Source organism: Neoarius graeffei, chromosome 19 (genome assembly GCF_027579695.1).
Source record: "Neoarius graeffei isolate fNeoGra1 chromosome 19, fNeoGra1.pri, whole genome shotgun sequence".
Taxonomy (NCBI): Eukaryota; Metazoa; Chordata; class Actinopteri; order Siluriformes; family Ariidae; genus Neoarius; species Neoarius graeffei.
Window position 1 is genome coordinate 10,110,982 of NC_083587.1, and position 12,064 is coordinate 10,123,045.

Sequence of the window (12,064 nt, forward strand, 5' to 3'; positions counted from 1 at the left end):
AGATCACATAAGTTATTCTTCTTTAATTCACTACCAAGAGAGAGATAAGTCTCAAGTTAGAAGCTTTGGGTGGATTATATCTCAGAAAGCAATTGAAATGGGCCTCCAGTTGCTTAATGTGTGTCCATCAGTGTCTTATCCAGCTGTTCCATTGTGGCTATTGAGAGAGCCTCTAGTTGACCTAGACCTGTTAGAATTGAAAATGAATGAGGAAATCAACAGAGATATAGTTGAGTATCATATTAGAGATGCGCATGAAGATAAACTTGTGGTATTTACAGATGCATCAAAGTCAATAGAAGGTAAAGTTGGTGTTGCATTTGTAATACCTGGCCTCAAGATCTGTAAAAAAGAAAGATTGAATAATGATCTTGCAGTTTACACAGCTGAGCTAGTAGCTATTCTTATTGCCCTGTCCTGGGTTGAGAGCAACAGGCCAAGGAATGGGGTGCTAATTGCGTCAGACTCTGCATCTGCATTGATGAGCATCCAGAGTGCTATGTCGCAGTCCAGACAAGACATTGTTTTAGAAATTGTGCAGACGATAAGTAGACTATTAAACTCTGATACAAATGTCAGTTTTTTATGGGTCCCAGCTCATTTAGGAGTACGAGGTAATGAACTAGCTGATAAGAATGCTAAGAAGGCATGTGAATCTCCTGGGATCACTATGGATATTCATTATAGTAAATCTGAAATTAAAACGATAGTCAAGTCAAAGTCCAAGGAAAAATGGCAAAGTGACTGGAATAATGCTAACACTGGTATGAAATATTCCAGTATTCAAAGGTTTGTGGGTGGTGCAAGGCCAACTGCTAGATCCACTCACGAGGAAGATATCTCGAGGATGAGGTTTGGGCGCACTGGTTTGGACAGTACTTTATTTCTTTTAAAAAAGCATGCTGATGGAAAGTGTAGTGTATGTGATGCTGCTGAGACCATAGAGCATGTTCTAGAATACTGTAGGGAGTTTGACCAGGAGAGGCAGCAACTTATCCAAGAGCGAGAGGCAGAAAGTGTGCCTTTAAGAATAAATACAATTCTTCAGAAAAATTCAGGCGAAGTTTGCTTTAGGTTTTTGTTTCACTTCTTGGAAGAATCTGGTCTGATTAGAAGAATTTAGTTTTTTTTTTTTTTAATATTACTTAGATATCCAGACTCACACTCCATTTCGGTAGGTGGCGGTAATGCTTCCAAAAGTTGTTTGCCAACCGCCATTAAAAAGGAAGAAGAAGATTTCTAACCTCTCGTCAGTTGCCGCTAAAAATTTGACTGAGAGATGCGCGTATTATGACTGTTAGAATGAAAGTAAGATTTATTTCACGTTATTATGGACTTACAAACAGTAGCTTTTCTTATAGGGGTGTAGCGGGGTATGTGTGCAGATTTCTGTCAGTATTTTTCAGTTGTGGGGAATATTGAGACACTTTGGGGGAGAGCGAGCTAGTCCAGTTAAGTTTTCAGTGTGTGTGATGCCGCCATTTCATCCTTTTGTGTACTGCATGATTAAGTTGGTTTTCTTTTGTCAGGCATTTTGAGGACGATGATGATGTGTGTGTGTTCTGCTGTCCTGTGTTTCATTATACACCAGGTATGTGTCAATTAGGTGTACTGTACTCCAGTGCTATCACCCTGGTTATTTGTTACTCGATAATTCATTCAGTAAGGGAGTTGCTGCTAAAAACTTGACTGAGAGGCATTTTGAGGAATTTGATCGTGTGTGTGCTCTGCTCTCCTATGTTTCATTATACACCAGACGGAGTTTGTGGTAAACTAGTGGAGAGAATAAACCAGTCAGTGATTCCGGAGTCTTCTCGTGTCCAGCTTTTCATTGTGCACAACACCGCGCAGAGGAGTCGGAGTGCAGGGCAGAGCTGCGCCCCTTACACTTCTCTTTAACATTTTTCTTGATAGAAGGCAGATGATAAACCTTTTATCTAGTTCTCGATTTGAACAAACAAAAAAAAATGCAAAAATAAACCATATTGAAGACAGGCCAGGCCTTGCTTGCACAAAAGACTGTTTGTCACCCAGGTGAAATTATCACGTGATGCATCAGGTTGTGCATGAAGGGTCTATAGCAGGGGTGTCCAAACTGATCCATAAAGGGCCGTGTGGCTGCAGGTTTTCATTCCAGCCATGCAGTAGCACACCTGACTTGACTCATTCAATCAACTGAACTGTCTTCACACAGTCAAATACTTGCAGCCACACCCACCCTTGATTAAAGGGTGGGTGTGTCAGTTGATTGAATAAGCCAAATCAGGTGTGCTGCTGCATGGCTGGAATGAAAACCTGCAGCTACATGGCCCTTTATGGATCAGTTTGGACACCCCTGGTCTATAGGAAATCACAATAAGACGTGTTTTGTTTGGATGATGATAAAGGAGAGGGGAAAAAAATTCTGGTACAATGAGAGTAATGTCTTGCACAATTTGGTCAGATAATTAGAGTATTTGGCACAGGCCAGTATAGCTGTATATCCAATATAGCTGTAAATACTTAAATTGAGCATGTTTAATTTAATTGTGACCAACAGTAATTTATCATTAAAGATTAGCTATGATTAACAAATAAACAATGGTTAGGCTAATGACTAATTAATTAAGGACAACAAGGAGCCAGTAAAAACAAGTCGTTGATTTGGTAAGTTTAACCCAGCATTGCACTCAATATAACCAAAATATTGGGTTGAAATAAGAATCCAACCATGATGTAAATTTAAATCAATGGCCTTGTTAAAGTAACCCAACCTGCCAGGTGAAATGCATAACTCTTTTCACGGAGTTAAAATGACCCAGCGTTGTTAAAATGCCACTTGCTTCACGTTACCAGCAGCAGCACAGAAAGGAATGCAATAAGAAATATCAGACCTTACTTTTACTTCGTTTACACATAGCCGGGTATTTATGAAAACAGGTATCTTCTCCTCCCTGGACTAGAAAATAATTCCGTTTACACAGTGCTCAAAAACAGCCAGGGGAGGCTGTCAAACAAATAGAAAGCCAACCAGAGATCTGAAAGCCAAGGAGGAAGGACTGTCAGATCACAATGCTAAAACTCAGTTTTCCACTATTTACACGCAGGCATGAAAACGGAGTTTTCACAAATCTCCACTTTGCCCGGAGTTTTCGAAAGCAGCTGTTTTCAGTGACTGAAACCTCCGTTTACGTGTAAATGATGGGTGCAACTGCATAAATAAATATCCATTTTTATAGATGCCCGGCTATGTGTAAACGGGGTCTTTATCAGCTCTCTCAAATACAAAATTTAATACTGAATCTATAAAGTTCTAAATTGTCTGCAATTTTGCCAACACTGACCTCATTCTTAAAGTCCAAGTTTCATTTACAGGGAAATCTTATTCATTTCACCAGTTGGGCAAAATAAACCAACATGCAAAACATCAAACCCATCTGTCAAAATAAAGCCAGCGCTCTCATGAATGCACTCAGCACTGTCTACTCCCAGGCCTTTTCTCTTCTATAAACACAATGCTCACAATAAATGGTGTGTTAAAGCCTATCGTTTTTCAAATCTGTGTTACAGTAAATGTATATACATGTACACTCCGTTTTGACCAAAATATCATAGGTAAACCAAAACTGTACCTCTACAATTACAGCTGAGCATTGCAAAAGATGTTTAGCATTTGCTTTTCTCACCAAACCTAGGAGAAATTAAATAGTGCTGATGTTCAGAATTATTGAGGTAATATGTACAAATGAAGGAGTAAGATTATGTATATGATAAAGTGCATGAGTATTGCACATAGAGGAATATTGTACTATGTTATTGCACTAGTGTTGATATAATAATGTACAGCACAGAATATACAGAACCGGTCAAATGCCATGGGCTGTATTGCACAGTAGTATAGACCCTTCCCACGTGACGTCACGACAAACGCGGCCGCCATTTTGGACATGAGCTACCCAGTAGTCTACCACAGCCAACAACGAGGAACGACGGTGAAGCATCGAAAGGAATATAGCCATCAAAGAAAGTTTTTACTTTCAGCAAGACTTCCATCATGCCATTACAGTATACTGTTGTGCACCTGGATGTAGAAACCATCAACACAAGGCAAGATTTATCATTTTATCGGATCCCGACAGATGCTGACCGACGGAGAAGATGGATGGTCTCTAAAATATTGGCAAAATTATGTTTATTGACATAGCAATCGTGTGTAACGGGAAGCATTTGCATATCCGAAGTGTGTTTACATCAAAGATAAAATAAACCGATATGACAACGACTATTGCTGCCAGGTTGGGGACACAAACTAGTAGAAAGGAAGTGTGCCAACAGACTTCCTTTGTGGTCGATTCTGCTTTAAGGTAAGATGCATTTAATTATTCGTCTGCTGTGGGTTTGGAATCGGTAGCCTGACCGATTCGTTCATGTTTGTGGTCCCATTTGTTTGTTGACGCGTGTTGAAATGGAAGATTGGTTGTTGACATGATTTCCAGTGATGCTTTGGTGCTGCTGTGGATCAGATGTGTTGAGTAGCCTGACTGTTTTTTTTTTTTTTTTTTCCTTGCGTGTGGTATCATTGTTGACGCGAGGTTGTTTTTTGAACATGCCAATGCGGACACGATTTCCCCTGATGAGTTATGACTTCAGATGCGATGCGTGTGTGGAGGTGTGGAGTCCGCGTGATATGTGCGTAAGATAGGCTTCTCATAGGTTTGGAGATCCGCGCTCTGAGGCAAGCGCCACCCCCCGGGAAAAAAAGGGACCCCCTGAAAATATCGCCATAGTTCGAACACTGGGTTGGAGAAAGTAATGGCAAATAGTGAGTGCACAAACCATAGAAGGTAAACTGTAAACAGCACCAGGGCAGTGTGATGGTATGTCTACTTTTAGATTGTGTTAGCTTATCAATGAACACACTCGTCACTCGACGAGTTTCACGTCTTTACGACGGATACTTAAATGTATGTTAGGTATTATTGTTGCAGTCTAAGCAGTCATTGTAGCAGCTAGATGAGCGAGAACCGAAAGGGTCTGTGCCATAAACCGTTATTTCTTCATGTCCAAAATGGCGGTCGCGCTTACGAAGGTCACGTGAGTGAAAAGGGTCTATAGCAGCAGTGAGTGAGTGGAGGTGTGCTGTTCAGACCTGTGGATTGGTTGGCGGAGGCAGTGAGTGCTGTGAGTTCAGTAGTGTGATAGCTATGGGGTAAAAACTATTCCTCAGCCAGGTTGTGTGGGCGTGCAGAGTTCTGTAGCGCTTTCCAGGGGGTAAAGAGTCCGTGTCCAGGATGGGTTGGGTCCTTGATGATGTTTTTGGCTCTGCGGGTGCACCAGGAGTGATGGATTTCTTCCAGTGATGGCAGTGGAATGCCTGTGATCCGCTGAGCTGTTTTTATGATGCACTGCAGGGTCATCTTATCTTCCAAGATGCAGCCCAAGTGATGCAGTGCGTGATCAGTGACACTATGGTGCACCTATAGAAGTTCATCATCAGCTGTTGAGGCAGTTTTGCTTTCCTCAAAGGCCTCAGGAAATGGAGCCTCTGAAGACCTTTTGTAGCCAGTGCCGAAGTGTTTGGGGTCCATGATGGGAGTCAAGAGAACAACACGCAGTGTTGTCTAAAAGACCGATTATTATTTAATTTAGTAATCAATCTTCAGCATTTCTTTGAGCAGGGACAAACTGTCAATAAAGACACAATATAAAATCTCCTGCACCAAACATCAGTTGACACTACCAGCTAACACCTTGAAGGCAGGGTTCAACTTGCACTGAAAAGAACTCCAGTGCATTTCAGGTCCAATGCATTAATCCCTGAGTGATTGCCAAAATGGAGCAAAGTCAAGGCTGAAAGGGTCATTCCTTGTCTTGGAACTGTCCATGATCTACACAAGGTGGTGACCTTTGTCCTCGTTAGTATAGTGGCCAGTATCTCTGCCTGTCATGCAGAAGACCAGGGTTTGATTCCCTGACGGGGAGGGTATGTTAGCTGTAAGTGTAAGAAGGCAAAAGGGTTTTCTGCCTTCATGGATGGTTTCTAAACAACTTTTGCTGAACTCTATATTTTCTCTTCTCCCAACACACTTCATTCTATTATTCTGCTAATTACCAGCAGCTCTGGGGGAAGTGCATGCGTTTGATGAGGAAACAATATCAAATCTCCTGCACCGAACATATTCTGGGACCACATTTGTGAAACTGGGATTTCCACAAATCTGACAGCATTCTCATTTTCAAAGTTCTGTAAGGTAAATGAAATAGAGGACACCCTTGGTGAAATTAATTTAGACTGGTACCAAAATCCAGAATTGAGCCACCCAAAGGCATTTTTGAGACAAAGTCGGCAAACAGTCTTATTTTGTCAATTTGGGTGTGCCGAATTCAAATCTGCAATATGCCGAGCTCTATCTGACCTCTGTTGACCTCTAGAGGTCATTGAACTTTGGGCCTGTAAACGTCTCGGCTGAACCCAGTTTCTCAGCTTTCTAAGGAATTAAATGTATTAAAATGATTAATGAAGTTAGCAAATGGCCTTGTTTGTTAAATGTTTGGGTGCTGAATTCATTTTTCATTTGTAAAACGACATATGACCTCTGATAACCTCAAGGTCATTAAACTTGGCCTATAGGCCTATGCATTTAACGGCATTTTTAAACTGACTTTACTCCCCCAAAAAGAATATGAACAGACAAAAAACAAATAGAAAGGAACAAATACAACATTAAATGCCAGTCCATGTACATGTGACTTACTTTTCACAATGAGAATGCCTAGGCATTCTTATTTAATACCTTACATAACATTGCATTACATTTAGCGGTTATTGTTTATACAAAGCTACTGAAAAAAGGACAGATTCAGCAGCATACAAAATGTGGGGGCATACAGGGTATACAGGTTAATCAAGGTTAGTATATATGAGAGTTTTCTTTTTTTGTTTTGTTTTAAACGGGGTCAAGCCTTTACAAAAAACAAACAACAAAGAAAAAAACTCTCACATATACTAACCCTGATTAACCTGTATACCCTGTATGCCCCCACATTTTGTATGCTGCTGAATCTGTCCTTTTTTCTGTAGCTTTGTATAAATAATAACCACTAAATGTAATGCAATGTTATGTAAGGTGATCACCTAGGCATTCTCATTGTGAAAAGTAAGTCACGTGTACATGGACTGGCATTTAATGTTGTATTTGTTTTTTGTCTGTTCATATTCTTTTTGGGGGAGTAAAGTCAGTTTAAAAATGCCATTAAATGCATAGGCCTATAGGCCAAGTTTAATGACCTTGAGGTTATCAGAGGTCATATGTCATTTTACAGATGAAAAATGAATTCAGCACACAAACATTTAACAAACAAGGCCATTTGCTAACTTCATTAATCATTTTAGTACATTTCATTCCTTAGAAAGCTGAGAAACTGGGTTCAGCTGAGACATTTACAGGCCCAAAGTTCAATGACCTCTAGAGGTCAACAGAGGTCAGATAGAGCTTGGCATATTGCAGATTTGAATTTGGCACACCCAAATTGACAAAATAAGACTGTTTGCCGACTTTGTCTCAAAAATGCCTTTAACTTCTTAAATAAGCACTTTTTTGAATTTTGGTACCAGTCTAATTGGCAAACACTATAAAAGGGTCAGTTGACACCACCAGCTAACACCATGAAGGCAGGCTTCAACTTGCACTGAAAAGAACCCCAGTGCATTTCAGGTCCAATGCATTAATCCCCGAGTGGTTGCCAAAATGGAGCAAAGTCAAGGCTGAAAGTGTCATTCCTTGTCTTGTGGCTTTTTTATTATTATTTTTATTCATGGTGAAGAAGAGAAGATACAAAGAAGACAACCATCTGTCTGTGATTTGTCAAAATGATACCCTAAAAATGTCTCCTACCTTTCTGAATCTTTGGTAAGCGCTATTTTTTGGAGTGATTTTGAGTGATTCAAGCAAGTAAAGATGCATTTGAGAATTTATGAAATTAAAGTTACTTTCAAAATTTAGCACAATTAGATGAATTAAAAAAGGAGCACTAGGTTTTAAAAGATTCAAAAGTGCTTCTCTTTGAGGCAATCTCATGTGTGTATTTGAATTTCCTGTGTCCTGCAATCAGTTGTGTTATTTCAATGGCACATTCCGATACAAGGAATCGATTGACATTTTGCAAAAGAACTATAGAATCTCTTCTTCTGAACAACACTTCCCTCAACAGGAAAAGGCTTCTCCTGTCCTGAAAACAACACAACCAATAAAGGATGGAAATGGCCAGTACAGGGATGCTTTTATGGCTGAGGACTACAGTTGACTTGTTAACTTTAGGACTGCAGTTGTCATGAACAGTTTTGCACTCAAGTTTCCATCAATGAACAGTTTATAACAGCAACAAAACAGAATTGATGTTAAAAATGTAATAATCACGCTATCTGTTATCACTCAAATGAGGATGGGTTCCCTTTTGAGTCTGGTTCCTCTCAAAGCTTCTTCCTCATTTCGTCTGAGGGAGTTTTTCCCTGCCACCGTCGCCACAGGCTTGCTCATTTGGGTTAGACTAGGGATAAAATTAGAATCATGTCTAAAGTCATTCAAATTCTGTAAAGCTACTTTGCGACAATGTCTATTGTTAAAAGCACTATAGAAATAAACTTGACTTGATGTGACTATATGATCAAGGCACTCCGCGTCCCATGGCCAGGGTGCATGATTGCTCTGCCAGAAACTCAGCTACTAGATATGAAGTGGGCTGTCCCAGCCCACTTTTGGCCTGGTGTTGTGAGAACAGTCAGCTTTTTAGTCCAGTTCAGTTTCATTGCTCACATGCATGTTGTTAAATGGCCAACTTATAATGAAATGTGTTGGATGAGATAAGAACCAGAAACAAGTCTCTCGGCATTGGAGCCCAACAGGAGTTGAACAGAATATCAGGAAGAGGAGATTCAAAGTCCTAAAGATTAAAAAAAAAGTAAAGTTCAAGTGAAAATAGAAATATTTGAGATGTCCATGCATTGTCTCAGGGGCGTAGTGTGGGGAGGAAGCGTAGCACAAGCTCCTGTGTTGCACATAGGAAAAATTGACACGTGTGACTTCCAATAATTACACTTTGTTGAAGACAAATTAAATACTGACTGTGTGAACAGAGTTTTGAGATGTGTCGGTAAATGTGGAAACAGTAAATATGTAAATGTTTTGGAGATATGTTGGTGATATGTAAACGGAGTCTGGTGATTTAAACAGAGTCTTGTGATATGTTGATAAACATGTGATGTGATACGGTAAACAGTAAAAGTGAAAAGTGCAGGCGATCCCGTGCCATGTGGAATGATTAAGCATTACAGTTAAGAATTCTGATGGCCTGATAATAGAAGCTGTTCTTGAGTCTGTTAGTCTGTGCAGCCATGCTTCGGTATCGCCTTCCAGATGGTAACAGAGAAAACAGCTGTCGTGCTGAGTGACTGTGGTCCTTAATGATGCGTTGTTCCTTCCAGGGGCTCCGTTGGAGGTAGATGTCCTAGATTGCAGGATGCAGGAAATTCAAATACACACATGAGATTTCCTCAAAGAGAAGCACTTATGAATCTCTTAAAAATCAGTGCTCCTTTTTCAGTTCATCTAATTGTGCTTCATTTTGAAAGTAACTTTAATTTCATAAACTCTAAAATGTATCTTTAGTTGCTTGAATCACTCAAAACCACTCCAAAATATAGCAATTACCAAAGGATCCAGGAAGGTAGTAGCCATTGTTAGGGTATGATGGACAGATAGATGGTCTTTTTCTTTGTATTTTCTCTTCTCTTAGGCCCTGTCCACATGGCAACGGATTCAGGTGAATCTGATAAAATTGTTTATTGTTTCGGCCTGGCGTCCACATGGCACCGGCGTTTTGGGTGCCCCAAAACGAAATCTTTTGAGAACGGGTTCCAGAGTGGAAAAATCTGGCAACGGCGCCGTTGCGAAGTCGTCTGGATGAGTAGAAAGGATTTGTTTACGATGACGTCACAACCACATGACAATCCCGCCAGCAAAAATAGGGAAAAAAAGGAGCGATCTCACCTCTTCAGATGTTGGTTTAAGTCCAACAATACATTCCTCAAAAAAGGCGTAGAAGAACAAAGTAATCAATCAACGTGTAGCATTCAATTTATTCCGGACCATTAAAGAATTCTGGAGGATCTCAGAATGTTGGCGTACCAGCTTCCATCTACCCCCGTTCATTCCCCTCTCTCTCTCTCCATTTACCCCCGTTCATTCCTCTCTCTCTCCATCTATCCCCGTTCATTCCTCTTTCTGCGTCTCCATTCAAAAAACGAGCACGTGATTTAAAGGGACTATAGCCATAGGACAGGGAGTGAGAAGGTGTGCGCGTGTGACAGGGAAGAACCTAGGCTCATGCTCGCCCTGAATTTCTCTTAAAGTGAAGGCAGAAGAACGTTCAGCGGCTGGCCAGGCTTTCTATGTATTAATTTACATAGACATTTTAATATGAAATATAAATGTGTCTTAGACAATAGATACTATTTTATGCTACTGACTAATAATCAAAACTTTGTGGCTGATGCTACAGAAGAAGGGGTTTATGCGCATGCGTCTACTTCTGTTGTTCTGGTGTCTCCGATGGGACCGTCTTACAGTGCACGTAGAGGTGTGGCATGTGTATTACATCGTTTTCAGCAAGCGTTGCGTTGCCATATGAACCTGATATTTTACTGATCCGTTGCCCATGTGGACGCGATATTTAAAAAAAAAAAAATCTTGTTGTCGTGTGGATGTAGCCTTATTCACCACTGAACAATACAGTCATTAGCTGACTGCTTTTCCAGAAAGTCCGTTGTGAGAATTCACCAGTTGACCACTATTTCATTCTGAGGGGACTGACTCAGGTGCTTTTCATTTAAAGTGCACAGGATCTGATCAGAACTTGAGCTCGTTCGCAGCCCAACCCACACAATCCAATGTGGCAACAGAGGGTACAATGGATGGTCCATCACGCCATGTGAGCAGACCAAGTGAGTTAAACATTGATGAGCAGTTATCACTCTGAATTGGTTCTAGGGGCACAGCCAATTATGCTTTCCATCCATCATCTGTAACCACTTATCCTGTGCAGGGTCGCAAGCAAGGTGGGACCTATCCCAGCTGACTATGGGCGAGAGGCAGGGTACACCCTGGACAAGTCACCAGATCATCACAGGGCTAACACATAAAGACAAACAACTATTCACACCTACAGTCAATTTAGACCCACCAATTAACCTAACCTGCATGTCTTCAGACTGCAGGGGAAAACAGGGCACCCAGAGGAAACCCACACAGGCACAGGGCGAACATGCATACTCCACACAGAAAGGCCCCCATCAGCCACTGGGCTCAAACCCAGAACATGCTGGCTGTGAGGCGACAGCGTTAACCACTACACCACCGTGCCACCGCCAACTGTTCTAATGCTCCCCGAGCCACCATGTTGCACCCAAATCCAGACCTATAGTGCCCAATATCATTGAAGCTGTGATGGTACTGGAATAAACCTCAGATCCAAAATTGCAGAAGTGGCCCATACCCATCTTGAAGAGAACTTGTTCCATGTTGATGGAAACAAAGGGTTTGGGATATGCAAGCTTGCTCAAAAGTAGCCTTCAGTTGAAATATTATTTCATAGGCCTAGAAATTCATATATTTTTTCACCAGCCAGCCGGACTAGTTACCTTCCGAAGTAACTAGCCAAACAGAAAATCAACTAGCCAAAATTTGTTCATGTATGAATTTTACTTCTGTCAAAAATAACACAAAAGAGAGTAGTTACCATTGTTCATGACGAGTGTGCATTTATTTCAAGATCCGAGTATTTTGATACTGTTAAATACATAAATGCGAACAACACAGAGCACCATTATATAATATCAACAAATAATATACAGTGGGGCAAAAAAGTATTTAGTCAGTCACCAATTGTGCAAGTTCTCCCACTTAAAAAGATGAGAGGCCTGTAATTTTCATCATAGATATACCTCAACTATGAGAGACAAAATGAGGGAAAAAAAATCCAGAAAATCACATTGTCTGTCTGATTTTTAAAGAATTTATTTGCAAATTAT

General features: G+C 40.7%; 1 protein-coding gene and 1 non-coding gene across 5 annotated transcripts in view; both read left to right on the top strand.

Annotated features, from left to right (window-relative positions):
- The first annotated feature begins 1,228 nt into the window (after positions 1–1,228).
- LOC132867684 (uncharacterized) overlaps positions 1,229–12,064 on the top strand; it is a 41,221-nt gene continuing 30,385 nt past the window's right edge. For 2 of the 4 annotated variants that reach the window (XM_060900690.1, XM_060900691.1), the window contains exons 1-2: positions 1,229–1,308; positions 1,530–1,591. The gene's annotated coding sequence lies outside the window, so the exon portion shown is untranslated. The remainder of the gene's footprint in view (positions 1,309–1,529; positions 1,592–12,064) is intronic. The other 2 variants (XM_060900692.1, XM_060900693.1) reach the window with 2 other exon arrangements.
- trnad-guc (transfer RNA aspartic acid (anticodon GUC)) lies at positions 5,890–5,961 on the top strand. Its single transcript has one exon. It is a non-coding gene; the product is annotated as a tRNA-Asp (tRNA).